At 42.4% G+C, this 17269-nt stretch overlaps 1 protein-coding gene across 1 annotated transcript in view; it reads right to left on the bottom strand.

Moving 5' to 3' along the window:
• The window catches only part of SLC5A9 (solute carrier family 5 member 9), a 221397-nt gene that overhangs the window by 53072 nt on the left and 151056 nt on the right, over window positions 1–17269 (bottom strand). The window lies entirely within an intron of this gene.

Genomic DNA, 17269 nt, shown 5'->3' with positions numbered 1-17269 from the left:
AAAATGTTAATGTTATATGTACAACTCTTAATGTCAGAGGGCTAGGAAATCCAGTGAAACGGGCAAGAGTTGGGAGATATATTCAAGAATTAAAAGCAGATGTGGTGTTTTTGCAGGAGGTATATAATGGGGGGGAAAGAAAGATGAATTTTCCTGGATTTGGGAAAGGTAAGAAATTTATTGCTCCAGGGTCCTCGAAGAGCAGAGGGGTGGGAATAGTATTTAATTCTAAAATAGATTTTGTTGAAGATAAAGTAATGAGAGATAAGGATGGAAGGTTTATTTTTGTACAGGGTCATTTGGAGGGAGAGCCGGTGGCTTTAGCTTCTTTGTACCTCCCTAATGTGCATCAGTTAAATGTATTGTACAGATATTTGCAGAAGTTTGAAAAATTTTCGCCCTATACTAAAATAATAGGGGGGGATTTTAATATTAACTTGCAAGGGAAAGGCAATGTTAAAAAAAGAAAGGCAGAGAAATTCAAAAGAGTGTGTGGGAAATTTGGTCTGCTAGAATTATGGATGGAAATGTTTCCTAATGATGATGTGTATTCTTTTTACTCTGCCGTTCATGGAATTTATTCAAGATTGGATGGAATCTTAGTCTCTCAAGAAATGAGGAATTGGGTAAAAGATATGAAGATTGGAATGATTAAGATTACTGATCATGCCCCTGTTTCAGCCTTTTTGCAAATAGGTCATTGTAATAGATCTTATAATTGGAAGTTTAATCCATGGTTAGTGGCCGATGAAGAAAGTAAGTGTAATATTAAAAATGCAATGGAAAGATATTTTGAGGAGACTAGGAAATCAGATACTTCATTAACAATAATATGGGAAGCAATGAAAGCCGCTATTAGAGGTGTGTGTATACAGAATTTGGTGAGATTGAAGAAAGGTAAAGATAGGAAGATTAAAGATGTAGAAGAAGAAGTTAGAGTATTGGAGGAGAAATTTAGGAGATCTAAGAAGAAGGAGGATAAAGAACAAGTAGTTAGGAAAAGGGAAGAGTTGAATGTATTGGATGTTAATAGGACTACGTTAAAATTATGGTATAACAGACAGAAGTATTATGAGTTCGAAGGGAAAGGAGGAAGAATTTTAGCAAATAAAATTAAGAATTTTCAGGTAAGGAAAAATATTAAGGCAATCAGGAATGATATAGGGTTTTTGGAAACTGAACTTAAAATGATACTGGAGAATTTTATAGAATTTTATAATAAATTGTATGCAAATAAAGGGATTAAAAATGATGATATAGAAAAATTCTGTGAGGGGTTGGAATTTTTAGAATTCAGGGAAAATAGTAGGAAAGAATTAGATAAGGATATAACGGAAAAGGAGTTAAGATGGCTATAGATTCTATGAATATGCAATCTGCACCTGGACTGGATGGTTTTAATGTGGTATTTTATAAGCATTTTAAGGATATATTGGAGCCTCATGTGACTGAATTGTTTCAAGGAATTTTGCATGGATCTCCTACACCGCCTACATGGTTGGAGTCGAGATTGGTGTTAATTCCGAAACCTGGGAAAGATCAGACTTTAAGGGATTCATATAGGCCAATTTCTATCACCAATATGGATTATCGAATATTTGCTAAGGTTATGGCAATGAGACTTAAAAAATGTATAACACAATTGATAGGGAAAGATCAATTTGGGTTTATGCCTCAAAAGTATTTAGTAGAGGCAGTTAGGAAGGTGATGGGTATGGTTTATTTAGCTAAAAATCAGGATTTGCCGCTTACGCTTTTGGCGTTGGATATTTATAAGGCCTTTGATTCTGTGGATCAATGACAACGGGCGCCTCCTGCTAGAATTCTGCATGGAGCACCAGCTCACCATCACCAATACTATCTTCCAGCAGAAGAACAGTCTGAAGACAACCTGGATGCACCCACGGTCCAAGCATTGGCACCTTATCGACTACATTCTGGTGCGCCAGAGAGACCTTCGAGATGTCATACACACCCGAGTAATGCCCAGCGCAGAATGTCATACGGATCATCGTCTTGTACGCTGCAATCTCCGTCTTCAATTTAAACCCACACCCAGGAGAGGAGGTATCCCTCGGAGGAAGTTTCAGGTTGGCAGCCTTCAGTCAGCCGAAGTTAAAGCTGCCTTCCAGGCAAAATTCCAGTCAAGAATTGAGGACCTCAGTTGCCCCACAGACCCTTCTCCAGAAGCACTCTGGGAACACCTAAAAACTACCGTCCTGCAGATCTCTGAAGAAGTCCTCGGGTTCTCCACAAGGAAGAACAAGGACTGGTTTGATGAGAACAATCAAGAGATCCAAGAATTACTGGCAAAAAAGAGATCTGCCTACCAAGCACATCTTGCTCAGCCCTCCTGTCCTGGGAAAAAAGCAACCTTTCGCGCTGCATGTAGCAACCTCCAGCGCAAGCTTCGAGACATTCAGAACGAGTGGTGGACCAAGCTTGCAGAGAGAACCCAGCTGTGTGCAGACACTGGTGATTTAAGAGGGTTCTACGAAGCCCTGAAGGCAGTATATGGTCCATCATATCAGGCTCAGAGTCCCTTGCATAGTGCAGACGGCCAAGTGCTCCTCACAGACAAGGCATCCATACTGAACCGGTGGTCGGAGTATTTTCAGGTTCTCTTCAGTGCCAACCGCGTAGTTCAAGATTCAGCAATCCACCTCACCCCACTTCAACCGGTGAAAACAGAGTTGGATGAGATCCCCACCCTAGAAGAGACTGTTAAAGCCATCAAGCAACTGAAAAGTGGCAAGGCAGCAGGAGTTGATGGAATTCCACCAGAGATCTGGAAGCATGGGGGCACAGTACTACATAGCTCACTTCACAAAGTACTTGTCACCTGCTGGGAACAAGGTAAATTACCACAGGACTTTCGCGATGCAATCATCATCACCCTATACAAGAACAAAGGGGAAAAGTCATACTGCTCCAACTACCGGGGGATAACCCTGCTCTCCATCGCAGGCAAAATCCTTGCCAGAATACTCCTGAACAGACTGGTGCCCACCATTGCAGAAGAACTCCTCCCAGAGAGCCAGTGCGGCTTCAGAGCTAACAGGAGCACCACCGACATGGTATTTGTTCTCAGGCAGCTCCAAGAGAAATGCAGGGAACAGAACAAGGCTCTGTATGTGACTTTTGTCGACCTTACCAAAGCCTTCGATACCGTTAGCAGGAAAGGCCTGTGGCAAATCTTGGAACGTTTAGGATGTCCCCCAAGGTTCCTCAGCATGATCATCCAGCTACACGAAGACCAGCGAGGCCAAGTCAGACACTACAACGACCTCTCGGAGCCCTTCCCAATAGGCACAGGTGTAAAGCAAGGCTGCGTTCTCGCGCCAACTCTCTTTACGATCTTCTTTAGCATGATGCTTCAAAGAGCCGCAGTAGATCTAGATGATGACGATGGTGTCTACATCCACTATCGCACCGATGGCAGCCTGTTCAACCTGAGGCGACTAAAGGCTCACTCCAAGATGATGGAAAAACTCAACCGAGAGCTACTGTTTGCTGATGATGCTGCACTCGTCTCCCACTCGGTATCAGCTCTGCAGCATATGACGTCCTGCTTTGCAGAGGCTGCCAAGCTATTCGGCCTAGAAGTTAGTCTGAAGAAGACAGAAGTTCTCCACCAGCCTGCACCCCAGGAAGATTATCACCCTCCCTGCATCACTGTGGGTGAATCAGTTCTGAAAACAGTCCAGCAGTTCAGCTACCTGGGGTGCATCATCTCCTCAGATTCCAAGATCGAGAAGGAGATTGACAACAGGCTGGCAAAGGCAAACCGTGCATTTGGCCGACTGCACAAAAGAGTGTGGAGCAACAAGCATCTGAAAAAAGGCACGAAGATCAATGTTTACAAAGCGGTTGTGATGACAACCCTCATCTATGGCTCCGAATCGTGGGTTTTATACCGTCATCACCTGCAACTCCTCAAGCGCTTTCATCAGCGCTGCCTTCGCACCATCCTCAACATCCACTGGAGTGGCTTTGTGACCAACACTGAAGTCCTCAAGTGGGCGGAGGTTACCAGTATCGAGGCACTGCTGCTGAAGATGCAGCTGCGCTGGGCAGGGCATATTTCTAGGATGGAAAACCACCGCCTTCCCAAGATTGCCCTGTATGGCGAACTCTCCACCGGCCATCGAAATAGAGGGGCACCAAAGAAGAGGTACAAGGACTCCTTGAAGAAATCCCTTGGCACCTGTCGCATCAACCATCACCAGTGGTCTGACCTAGCCTCAGATCGCAAAGCATGGAGACACACCATCCACCAGGCTGTCTCTTCCTTTGAGAACGCACGCATAGCTGGTCTTGAGGACAAAAGGAGATTGAGGAAGAATCGCACTGCTACAGCACCAATCCTAAATCAGACTTTTCCCTGCAGCCACTGTGGCCGGACCTGCCTGTCCCGCATTGGTCTTGTCAGCCACCAGCGAGCCTGCAGCAGACATGGACTATTGCACCCTTCTTAAATCTTCGTTCGCGAAGCCAAGCCGAGAGAGAGAGAGAGATTCTGTGGATTGGACGTACATGAAGATTATATTTCAAAAGTATAGGTTTGGGGAGAAATTTCAAAATATGATTGAGGCAATATATTCTAAATCCAAGACGTTGATAGGAGTTGGTGGATTAGTAGAGGGATACGTTCAGGTAATGAGTGGTACGAAGCAGGAATGCCCTTTATCCCCTATAGCATTGGAAGCGTTAGTGAATAAATTTAAAAAGGACAAAAGAATTATAGGCTTTGAAGTTCTAGGTAAAGGGAAAATAGATGGAATCTCTTAACAATGTATGCAGATGACATGATGGTGACAATTAAGGATGTGGAGCCCACAATGGCACCTTTAAAAAAGATATTACAGGAATTTGAGGAAGTGCCAGGGTTAAAAGTGAATTTTTCAAAATCTTCGATGATGTGTGTTAATGTAAAACCAGGGTTACAATTAGCAGCTTCAAAAATGTTGGGTATTCCCATAGCAAATAAAATGGTGAAATATCTAGGGGTAAATATTCCTAGGAATATTAAAAAAAATATTTGAGTATAATTATAAAAGAATCTGGAGTGGAATTCAAGTTAAAATGAGAGACTGAAGGAAGAGGAAAGAATCAATTAGTGCAAGGAATGCTATGCTTAAAATGTTTCCAGTTCCTAGGTTGACTTATTTATTTTATGTATTGCCTTGGCATATACCAGAACACATACTGAAGAGGTGGCAAGGAGATATAGATAGATTTGTTTTTGCATTAAAGAATCCAAAGACAGCTAGTAGGTATAGATATTATGGTATTAAAGATGGGGGAGTCCCAATATAATTTACTATTATGATGCATATCAATTAAGGCACTTAATGACTTGGTTGGAGGGAGAGTTAGGAGAAGAGCTGAATGGGATAGAAAAGGAAAATTTAGAGGTAGTAGGAGGAAAGGAAAGTTTATTTGATAGAACGAAAAGGAAGAAGAAGATAGGTGATAAATTATCAACCTTTATGGGGCCCAGTAGGGTATGGGAGAAGTGGAAAAAAGAACTCGCTCCGGAGATAAAACCTATTACTAAAATGTGGTATTATGATAAATTTGCTCCATTAAGGGGATCGCTGTCAAAGGAAGTAGGAGATAAACTGAAGAGGATTACGATTCGAGAATTCAAAGAGGTTTGGGGTACTGATGGGGTGAAGAAAGAGGAGTATAATATTTTGAATAAAATTAATTGGTTGTTAAAAAGTCAAATCTCCTCATTGTTGAAGGAGGAAGAACTTAAAAATATTGGTAAAAGAATTAATACTCCCTTTGAAAAATTGGTGAAAGAGTATGGAGAAGATAAGTCAAAAATAGTTTCAAAATTGTATAAGATTTTATTAGGTACAGGGAAATCCCCGAGAGAATTTTTGAAGGAATATTGGGAAACATATTGAAGATAAAAAATTTTAGATGAAGATTGGGAGAGGATTTTTAGATTACCTCCCTTTGTTACAACATCTAGGTTAATGCAGGAGCAGGGATTGAAGATGATACAGAAATGGTATTATACACCCATTAAGATGTATTATATTTTTAATTCAGGGAGTAAAAATTGTTGGAGGAAAAATCGGAACTTTCAGTCACATGTGGTGGGATTGTCCCTTAGTGAAAAAAATTCTGGGTTCAGGTTGGCATAGAGATGACAAAGATTATGGGAAGAAAAATAAGTATATCTAAAGCAATGGCAATTATTAATTTGGATGGTGTGGGATTAGGATCAAAAGAGGATAGTAAATGGATTAATTTGATGTTAGTAGCAGCAAGACAAGTGATAGCAAGGAATTGGAAAGAAGCTGAGGAACTGACAATTAATCACTGGAGGGATAAAATGAATAATATAATAATATTGGAGTATTTAACGATGGAGATAGGAAGAATGAAAGGATTAAAGGTTAGGGAACAAGAGGAGGGCTGGTTTAGAAAGATGGTGAGGTATTTGGAAAAGTTTAAACAATTTAAGACGATTGGTTGGTTAATTTTTTTTTTTGTTATTTATACTTTATTAAGTTTTTCATAAAGCATATCACAGACGTTCATTCCGTCGAACGAACGGAGGCACTTATCCAACACCTTGTGCACCGCCACCATATATTCTCCTAATCTAAACTGCCTGAACTGATCGAGTTAATTAGATGCCGGCATGCCAGTTCCCCATTCCGAGAGCCCCCGGGTAAACAAGTCCCAGATTTCAAAATGCAGAGCTTTAAACATTAGATGCTTCTAGAAAAGCCGACCAAATCTCTTCAAATTGTTGTTGTTGACATTGCCGGCGATATGCTATCCTTTCTTGCACAGCCAAAGCATACATTCCCTCAAGCCAAGTAGTAATCGTGCCGGTGAAGCCTTCACGCCACTGCAGCAGGATAAGCCGCTTCGCAATCATTATTGCACGTGCCGCCCATCTTCGCTGCCAACGAGTCAGTGACCAGGTCGTCGGGAAATAATTCAGTAATATCTGCATGGCAGAAATAGACTGGTCAATGTTAAGTACCTTTTGCATCCATCGAGCAATCCCATCCCAGAAATATTTTAACATCGGGCATTTCCACAGCATATGAACCAGGCCCGCCTCTGAGCGTAGACACCGCCAACAAGCCGAAGATTCAGCCAAATTGTGCTTATACAGACGAAGAGGAGTCCAATAAATCCTGAACAAAAGCTTTTGTTGAATTAAAATCAAACGAAGATCTTTCGAACAATGGCGGAGACCACTACAGATAGCTGCCCATTGAAAAGGGTAAATAGGGCAGTTAATTTCCTCGCTCCATTGACAACGCAAGTCTTCCATTGAGTATTGCACATCTTTTTTCAGGCATAAATATAAAACACGGACTGGCTTATTTTGTTCAATTGCATGTTCTAGGGTCTGCAGGAGAGGCGGAGCATCCGGAACCGCCAAGGCGTCTATGCCAAAAGAAGTAAACAGTGAATGCTTCAGTTGCTGGAATTGCAGCCATTGGTTAGCTGGTAACCCAAAGACACTTTGTAAATCCTCAAAAGAGAGAAATGCGTCCTCGTTGCTGTCTTTAAGCTGATTGAGAGTTAAGAGACCCCTCTGCGCTTACGACTTCCAAATCACCGGCCGTCCCCCTATCTTCACTTCAGGGTTGCCCCATAGCGTCATCCGACTATGTGTGTAATTGTCAAATCCGTAAGTGTCACCCAAATATTGCCATGTTTGTCTTGTCGCCCGAATCGATGGAAGAAGCGACTCTCCCTGATAGTATGTTGATCCAAGCGCGTTCCATGTCGACAAAGGAGTAAGAACAGCAGTTTCCAGGTTCATCCAGGGAGACTCGACAAAATGTTTAAGTGGGGCCCATCGCTGAATACCAGCCAGCAAATATGCCCGATGGTATAGGCATAAGTTTGGCAAGCCAAATCCACCTCGGTCAAATGGTAACTGTAAGCGTGCCCCCGACAGCCGAGGGGGTTTCCCCTCCCACAGGAAATTCGCTAATATTGAGTTGATTTTTCGAAACCACTTCTGCGGTATATATTGATGGATACCACGCAACACGTAAAAAAACCGGGGATAGATAATCATCTTCAGAGCATTTATTTTACCCCAAAGCGACAAGGGGATAGCGGACCATTGCTCTAGTTCCGGCTGTATTTTCCCTATTACTTTGTTTAAATTTAACGATATTAGCATCTCAGGCTGTTTAGGAATAAGAATGCCCAAATACATAATAAAAGCCTCCTGAACTGAGAACTGCCCAATATCTCCCGTCAATGCCACTTCGATCCCGATCTGTAAAATTTCTGATTTTTGCCAATTAATTTTATAACCGGACAACCTACTGAAATAGTTTGCCAGTTGAATAATCACCGGTATCGATATTTCCGGCTGCGTGATGGTGAGCATGGCATCGTCGGCATATAACAAAATCTTAAATGTCTGTGATTGGTGACACATGCCGTGGATATTGTCGTTTAATCGAACTGCTCTGGCAAATGGCTCCAAACAAAGATCAAAGAGAAGAGGGGATAGCGGGCACCCCTGTCTGGTACCGCACCGCAGATTAATTGATGCCGAAAGGTGGCCATTCACCCGCACCCTTGACGTAGCAGACTTGTAGATCAGGCACGTCCAATGAAGAAAATCTTTTGGGAAACCCATATATTTCAATACCATCTGCAAGAAAGATCTGTCAACCCGATCGAAGGCCTTCTCTGCATCTAAGGAAATAAGGAGGGCGACGTCATCTTTCTGAGCATGGATCGCGGCCAAATCCGTGATGAGCCGAATATTGTCTGCACCAGAACGTCCTTGGATAAAACCAGTTTGGGAAGGGTCAACCACCGAGGCGATGACCTTTTGAAGACGCTTAGCCAATATTGCCATCAAGATCTTATTGTCAATATTTAAAAGTGATATAGGGCGATAACTGGCGCAGAGATGTGGGTCTTTCCCAGGCTTAGGAATTAAAGTAATCCAGGCTTCATTAAAGTAGCATGATGGCATACCCTGATCAAAAATCGCTTGGTATGTGGCCAACAACTTCGGAGCAAGTTTATCTGCAAACCGGATATACCACATCGGAGAAAACCCGTCAGGGCCCGGCGAAGAAATAGCTTTAAGTCCGTGAATCGCCTCCTTCACTTCCTCAAGTCTCAGTGGAGCCCCCAGTAGTTCTTTTGCTTCCTCACACAACTGTGGAAGACCCAGGGAACACAAAAAAGATTCTTGAACTGACGGGTCCACCGAAGTATGTCCTTGATATAAGGTCTGGTAGAATTGACGGAAGCATTCAGCAATCCCGGCAGAAGAGACGTGAGGTTTATCATATTGATCCACAATTTGAGCGATCCATCTCTGCTCTTGCAGGGCTTTAAGCTTGGATGCCAGAACCCTACCTTGTCTCTCTGCTGTTGTTTGACACGTGCATAAGCAAGTTCAACCTTGTTTGACCTGAGCATATTGAGCTGAAAATTTATTTGTTGAATCTGCCTAAATTGTGCCTCTGAAGGGCTTTGGAACTGTGCATCCCATAGGGCCCGGAGTCTGGACTCAAGATTCGCCTCAGTGTGGTGTTTTTCCTTTTGTTTTGCAGCAGAATAGGCAATTATTATTCCCCTTATCGTTGTTTTAAAAGCCTCCCATACGGTCAAATAATGTTGAACAGAACCCTCATTAGTGGCGAAAAAGTGTTGAATTTCTGTTTCCATTTGTGCACAAAAAGCCTCATCGTTTACTAAGGAGTTATTAAAATACCACGATGGGGACTTATCTATGTGTAGCAAGTTGTCCACTTCCATGAGCACCATGTGATGGTCAGAAAGAGTGGAGGGGCAAATTTCCGATGAGCGCACACATCGAAGTATAGATTTAGACACCAATAAGTAATCCAATCTTGCAAGGGTCTGGTGGATGTGAGAGCAGAAGGTGTAGGCTTTCAAGTCTTTGTGTTGCTCCCTCCATACATCCACCAACCCAAATTCCTTCATCAGGGCCAATACGGCCGATCGTGATCTCAAAGATCGTTCAGTCGCACCCGTGCGATCCATCTTGCCATCCAGAGTAGTATTGAAATCACCGCCTAAAATAATGTTGTCATAGTTCAGGTTCTCAAGTATAGCAGCCACTTTATTAAAAGTATGAGGGTTGTCATTATTTGAGCCATAGATATTAATCAGGGCCGTCCTCACCCCCTGGGCTTCCCCTAACAGCACAATGTAGCGACCTTGGGGATCGGGGAACTCCGAGATCTTTGCCCACCTCAGCTTGGCCCGGATAATTATGGCTACACCACAAGCATTTCGTTCAAAGCCTGCCAAAAACACCTGGTCACCACGGTACTTTGCCAACCGACCGGCTTCATCTTCGAGGATGTGGGTCTCTTGCAGCATGACAATATCAGCGACTCGTATCTCGCTTGCGCCAAGGATCATGGCTCTTTTTTTGGGGTCACGGAGGCCACGGGCGTTAAATGTCAAAACCTTAAATGGCATCCTGCACCTTGATCCGGGGGGACCCAGCCGGGGGTTGACAGCCAGGCATCAAATAGTAAATAAAAACAGGCATGTTACACCCTGCAGTGAGACCCACCACAAAATACGCTCCAAACCCCAAGGAGCATATGACCCCCACCCAAACTTCCTGGCTTCCAATTGGTCACAGAGTACTTAGCAGAGCCCGAGCGGCATAAGCCTGCACTTGCTACATGGCTACATTGGGTGCAAACTCCAAACACAGGGGGAAAGAAAATAAATAAATAAGTAAATAAATGAAGTAAAACACACTGGAATCTATATAGCTATACGCATAAATTATGGCCATGTCCAAAGCCACTATGTCGCATATGTCTCACCCTTACATGCAGATGCCTAATCAAACAATAGATCAATTGAGACCCTATTCCCCAGTCCACCCAACAGAAGCACACACCCCCACCCCCCCAGACTGTTTGTTAAAATAATGCAAATCTGACACCACACTGAATACAGCTCAGCCTCAGTATAACCAATATACAGTGCATTGGTGAGTGAGTACTTTGTAGGTCAGTCTAAACAATAATACATGCACTAATAATAACTTCGCCAGAGTAGCTGCGGTGATCCATTACGTGCCAGTTATCTTAATGCAGTCAAAGTTTATTAGGCATATAGAAGAGAGAGAGAGAGAAAAAAAAGACTCTCTCCAAAGGGGGGGGGGAATCTGGGTAATGAATCAAGGCGGCACGGGGGTTTCCCAGAAAAGAAGGCATTTATCTATGAGTAATAAATTAGAGGGCAAACAAACCCAGCCTTCTCGAAAAAGTAGATTGCATTGGGTTGAAACAGTCTAAGGGAAGAGAACCAAATCGTCAGAGCCCCCTTGCAACCAAAAAAAGAGGAAAAAAAAATGTTGAGCGAATAGTAATAGATTAAAGCGACCATCCAGTGTGTTCTCCTTCTTCCTCCCTTTCCTTTCTTTTGCAGCAGCACACATCTAAGGCCCAAACATAATTAAGTCTCCATAGACCTTCCATTCCCTCCCTGTGGCCTTGATGAGTTCACAACAGTTGATAGTTATAAAGTTCTCAGGAATTCTTCCGCACTCTGAGGGGAGTAGAATGTTTTACGCTTCCCATGCTGAATCACGACCATGGTTGCAGGGAACAGGACAAAAACTTCTAAATTCAGCTGCTTAGCCAGGTCTTTTGCGGTTTTATATGCCCTTCTCCTCTGAATTAAAGATAGAGGATAATCAGGATATAAGGCAAGACGTGCTGTACTCCCTTGCCAAGTTATTCCACTCCTCATTGAAATGTCCCGAAACTGTTTCAAAACAAAGTCTCGAGTAGTAGCACGGGCAAAGGAAATCAAGAGAGTAATTCTTGTTAGCCCCTGCTGTCCTGGTCTGGCCATACGAAGAACAACAGCAATGTCTAGAGCAAAATCCTCAGGGAGTTGGAGTGTCTGCCGAAAAAAGCCAGCCACAAAGGAAATCAGCTCAGAGGGGGATTGAGCCGGCAAGTCTGTCAAACCCACCAGCCGTAAGTTACGACGACGCATTTCAGCCTCTAAGGTGTCTAATTTCTCTCGCAATGCCTGCACCTCTCCCACTGTCTCTTTAAGAACAGCATCTTGCTGGGCTACTGATTGTTCAACTGCGACAATTTTGCCTTCACAAAGCTGAATTTTATTTAAAGCTTCATTTGTGGCCTTTTGCATCTGTTCGAACTGCAAAGTCAATTGCTGTAACTGTTGGGATAGTTGAGTTGGGAGAGACTCTAAAACTTGCAGCTTGTCCATACGAGCCGACAGCTGATGCAAATTGCCCGCGAGGGCGTCAATCTTTCCCTCTAGTTTCTCCATGGGGGGTCTTCCTGACGGCCCCTCTGCCAACGCAGGCACGTCCCCACTCAAAGAATCTTCCTCCTCCGCCCCCCTTCTCCCCCGTGTATCTTTCTTTCTTTTCTGCTGAAGTTTGGGAGACATAAATCTTCAGTTAAGCAATTAAGGGGGGGGAGGGAAGCAAGATAGAAGCCTTCCACCTTCTCTTAACTCTACGTGAGAGCGGCAAAGTCTGGCAGGGTAAAGCAGGACCTCACAGGCTTCCCCGAAGGCAGCTGCACTGTTCCACTGATGAGAAAAATAAAATAAAATAAAAAAGCACTCTTATCTGCTCAAATAGCCAGAAGTTGCAACTGTCGCTCGGAGCTCAAGTTACACACGTCTGCTCACAGCATCCCTCGTGACCGGAAGCCAGACGATTGGTTGGTTAATAAGGAAATGAATGGATAAGAAGTTTAAATAGAGGGATGGAGTTGTATTTGGATGAAATGTTAATAATTATAAATATATGGAATATTATAATGTATCTATGGCCTGGAACTCTCACAGAGGTGGAGTGGTGTTGAAATATATAACAATAAAATTATTTTAATTTTTTTTTTAAAAAAGAATCTGTAAGTGAAAGCAAGAAGGAACTAAAAAAAGAAGTTAAAGCAATATATAAAAGAATTAAAGATGTTGAAGATAAAGTGACAGACCATGATGTAAAAAATAACTCAGTGGATTCCACTATTAAAAAAAATGCAGGAAAAAGCAGTACTGCAAGTTTGCAAATTAATGGAGAACCAGATACGTTTGAGAGGAGTACCTGAAAAAGATGGTATGGACTTAAGAACATACATAATAAGGATTATTGCTGAATTTGTTGGTGATGACCCTGAAGAGACTAACTATTTTTATGACTATATTTACAGGGTCAATTCAGAGTATGCAAGGAAAAATAAACTACCAAGGGATGTGGTAGTAAGATGTGTAACAAGAGACCTGGCGGGTAGAATTTTAAGTAAACAATATGATGGTAATTTGGTGGTGGAGGCCAGTGAAGTCAGAATAATGAAAGAATTACCAAGAAAAGTTCTAAGTGGCAGAAAACTATATAAAAAACTGACAGATCAATTGAGAAAGAGTGAACTGAGATATAGGTGGATTCTTCCAGAAGGTGTGGGTTTTGAATACAAAGGGAAGAGATGTACCATCACAAGTGTGGAAGACATGGAGAAATTTCTGATGGAAAATAAAGAATTTGGGGGTACAGATTAAAACCAGAAAATCACGATGGATTACAAATTATTATCTTGGAATGCAAATGGATTTAATTCACCACAAAAAAGAAGGGCAACTTTTCATTGGATTGGGAAGCAAAAGTGTAACATTACTGCAAGTAGTACACATTAAACAATTGGATTACAAATTTTTATGGAATAAGCAATTAGGTTTGGAATTTTTTTCACTGGCGAAGGAGAAAAAAGGAGGTGTAGTTTTTTATGTGAAGCAGGATTTAGAACCAAAATTGATCTTTAAAGACGATGATGGTAGGTTTATTGCAGTAGAAGTGATGTTAAACAACAAAAGAACTTTGTTATTGGGATTGTATGTTCCTAATGGAGCTAAAGACTCTTTCTTTAAGGACATTATGCAACAACTTGACCAAGTGACATATGAGCAAATTATGATAATGGAAGACTTTAATAGAACAGTTAAGAATATTTTGGACAGATCTGGGGAAAAAAATAAAGAAGGGAAATTGCCAAAATCTTTTTTTTGAACTAGTTAAACAAGAAAACTGTGTGGATATTTGGAGAGAAAGGAACCCTACAGTGCGAGACGATACGTTCTTTTCAGCAAGACATAACTCTTTCTCAAGGATTGATATGTTATGGATTACAACAAATTTGGGGTTGATAACAAAAAAAAAATAGAGATTCTTCCTAAAAATAAGTGCAGAGCACAACCCAATAATGTGGTTTGTGAAGGATACTAAAAAGACTTTGAGATGGCGGATAAATGACGACTTACTGCAGAAAAAAAGGGGTGGTAGAGGCTCTGGAGAAGGAGACCAAAGCTTTCTTCCAAGTAAATGAAAATAAGAACATAAGAACATAAGAGAAGCCATGTTGGATCAGGCCAACGGCCCATCCAGTCCAACACTCTGTGTCACACAGTGGCCAAAAATTTTATATACATACATACACTGTGGCTAATAGCCATTGATGGACCTCTGCTCCATATTTTTATCTAAACCCCTCTTGAAGGTGGCTATACTTGTGGCCACCACCACCTCCTGTGGCATGAATTCCACATGTTAATCACCCTTTGGGTGAAGAAGTACTTCCTTTTATCCATTTTAACCTGTCTGCTCAGCAATTTCATCGAATGTCCACGAGTTCTTGTATTGTGAGAAAGGGAGAAAAGTATTTCTTTCTCTACTTTCTCCATACCATGCATTATCTTGTAAACCTCTATCATGTCACCCCGCAGTCGACGTTTCTCCAAGCTAAAGAGTCCCAAGCGTTTCAACCTTTCTTCATAGGGAAAGTGCTCCAGCCCTTTAATCATTCTAGTTGCCCTTCTCTGGACTTTCTCCAATGCTATAATATCCTTTTTGAGGTGTGGCGACCAGAACTGCACACAGTACTCTAAATGAGACCGCACCATCTATTTATACAGGGGCATTATGATACTGGCTGATTTGTTTTCAATTCCCTTCCTAATAATTCCCAGCATGGCGTTGGCCTTTTTCATTGCAAACGCACACTGTCTTGACATTTTCAGTGAGTTATCTACCATGACCCCAAGATCTCTCTCTTGGTCCGTCTCTGCCAGTTCACACCCCATCAACTTGTATTTGTAGCTGGGATTCTTGGCCCCAATGTGCATTACTTTGCACTTGGCCACATTGAACTGCATCTGCCATGTTGACGCCCACTCACCCAGCCTCAACAGATCCCTTTGGAGTTCCTCACAATCCTCTCTGGTTCTCACCACCCTGAACAATTTAGTGTCATCCGCCAACTTGGCCACTTCACTGCTCATTCCCAACTCTAAATCATTTATGAACAAGTTAAAGAGCATAGAACCCAGTACCGAGCCCTGCGGCACCCCACTGCTTACCGTCCTCCACTGCGAAGACTGCCCATTTATACTCCTCACTCTCTGCTTCCTATTACTCAGCCAGTTTTTGATCCACAAGAGGACCTGCCCCTTTACTCCATGACTCTCAAGCTTTCTAAGGAGCCTTTGATGTGGAACTTTATCAAAAGCTTTCTGGAAGTCAAGGTAAACAACATCTTTTGAGTCTCCTTTGTCCACATGTTTGTTCACCCTCTCAAAGAAATGTAACAGGTTAGTGAGGCAAGATCTTCCCTTGCAGAAGCCATGCTGAGTCTTCCTCAATAACCCGTGTTCATCAATGTGCCTACTCATTCTGTCCTTGATAATGGTTTCTACCAACTTTCCCGGTATTGAAGTCAGACTGACTGGCCTGTAATTTCCCGGATCTCCTCTGGAACCCTTTTTAAAGATGGGGGTGACATTTGCTACCTTCCAGTCCTCAGGAACGGAGCATATTTCAATGAAAGATTACAGATTTTTGTTAGAAGATCCACAAGTTCAACTTTGAGTTCTTTCAGAACTCTCGGATGTATGCCATCCGGACCCGGCGACTTATTAGTTTTTAATTTGTCTATCAGTTGTAGGACCTCCTCTTTTGTCGGGCAAAAAGTTCTCGTCTTCCACAGTGAAGACGGAGGCAAAAAATTCATTTAGCTTCTCAGCCATTTCCCCATCCTCCGTCAGTAATCCTTTTACCCCATGGTCATCCAAGGTCCCCACTGCCTCCCTGGCTGGTTTCCTACTTCTAAGATATTTGAAGAAAGTTTTATTGTTGGTCTTTATGTTTTTTGCAATATGCTCCTCATAGTCCCTTTTTGCCTGCCTGATCACAGTCTTGCATTTGATTTGCCACAGCCTGTGTTCCCTTTTACTAATCTCACTTGGACTGGTTTTCCACTGCTTAAAGGAGTCCTTCTTACCTTTTACAGCTTCCAGTACTTTATTTGTTAACCACGCAGGCCTTTTCTTATGCCTGTTTGTGCCTTTCCTAACTTGTGGTATGTATTTTATCTGAGCTTCTAGGATTATAGTTTTAAATAGTGTCCAAGCTTCCCCAAGGGTTTTGACCGTATGTACCTTTCCTTTCAGTTTCCTCCTCAAATAATGATGTTAAATACCAAACAGTGTGGGATGCATACAAAGCAGTAATGAGAGGCATTTTAATCACACTGAATAATGACAAAAAAGCTAAAGAAAAACAAATGATGGATTTACAAAAAGAAATTGGAAAGAGAAAGAGGGAACTCAATAAAAGGCCAGGAAAAAAGAAAATCTCAAAGGAAATTACAATTCTGCAAGAACAACTAAGACATTTATTAAACAAAGAAGTAGAATGGAATTTAAAAAGGCTTCAACAAAAATCTTCTGAGAGTGCTAATGTAGCAGCAACCTTAGCTGCTGGTGGTCAGACAGAAACAAGGCCACAGGCAAAATCAGGAAGAAAGAGCGGTTTATTTAACGTGTACATGGACGCACGCATAGCTGGTCTTGAGGACAAAAGGAGATTGAGGAAGAATCGCACTGCTACAGCACCAACCCTAAATCAGACTTTTCCCTGCAGCCACTGTGGCTGGACCTGCCTGTCCCGCATTGGTCTTGTCAGCCACCAGCGAGCCTGCAGCAGACGTGGACTATTGCACCCTTCTTAAATCTTCGTTCGCGAAGCCAAGCCGAGAGAGACATGGACCCCAGACCAGACTCATGTCTGAACACATCTGGGAGCCCCGATTGCAGGAAGGTCTACAGTTTTATAGTCACAGACAATCATTTCCAGTAAACGCTCGCCCAATTACAGGAAAGGACAACCCCACATCCTATACATCATTACAAGCATCATATTACTAAAGGAACA

Source organism: Heteronotia binoei, chromosome 2, assembly GCF_032191835.1.
Source record: "Heteronotia binoei isolate CCM8104 ecotype False Entrance Well chromosome 2, APGP_CSIRO_Hbin_v1, whole genome shotgun sequence".
NCBI lineage: Eukaryota > Metazoa > Chordata > Lepidosauria > Squamata > Gekkonidae > Heteronotia > Heteronotia binoei.
This window is presented reverse-complemented; position numbering and strand designations above follow the sequence as displayed.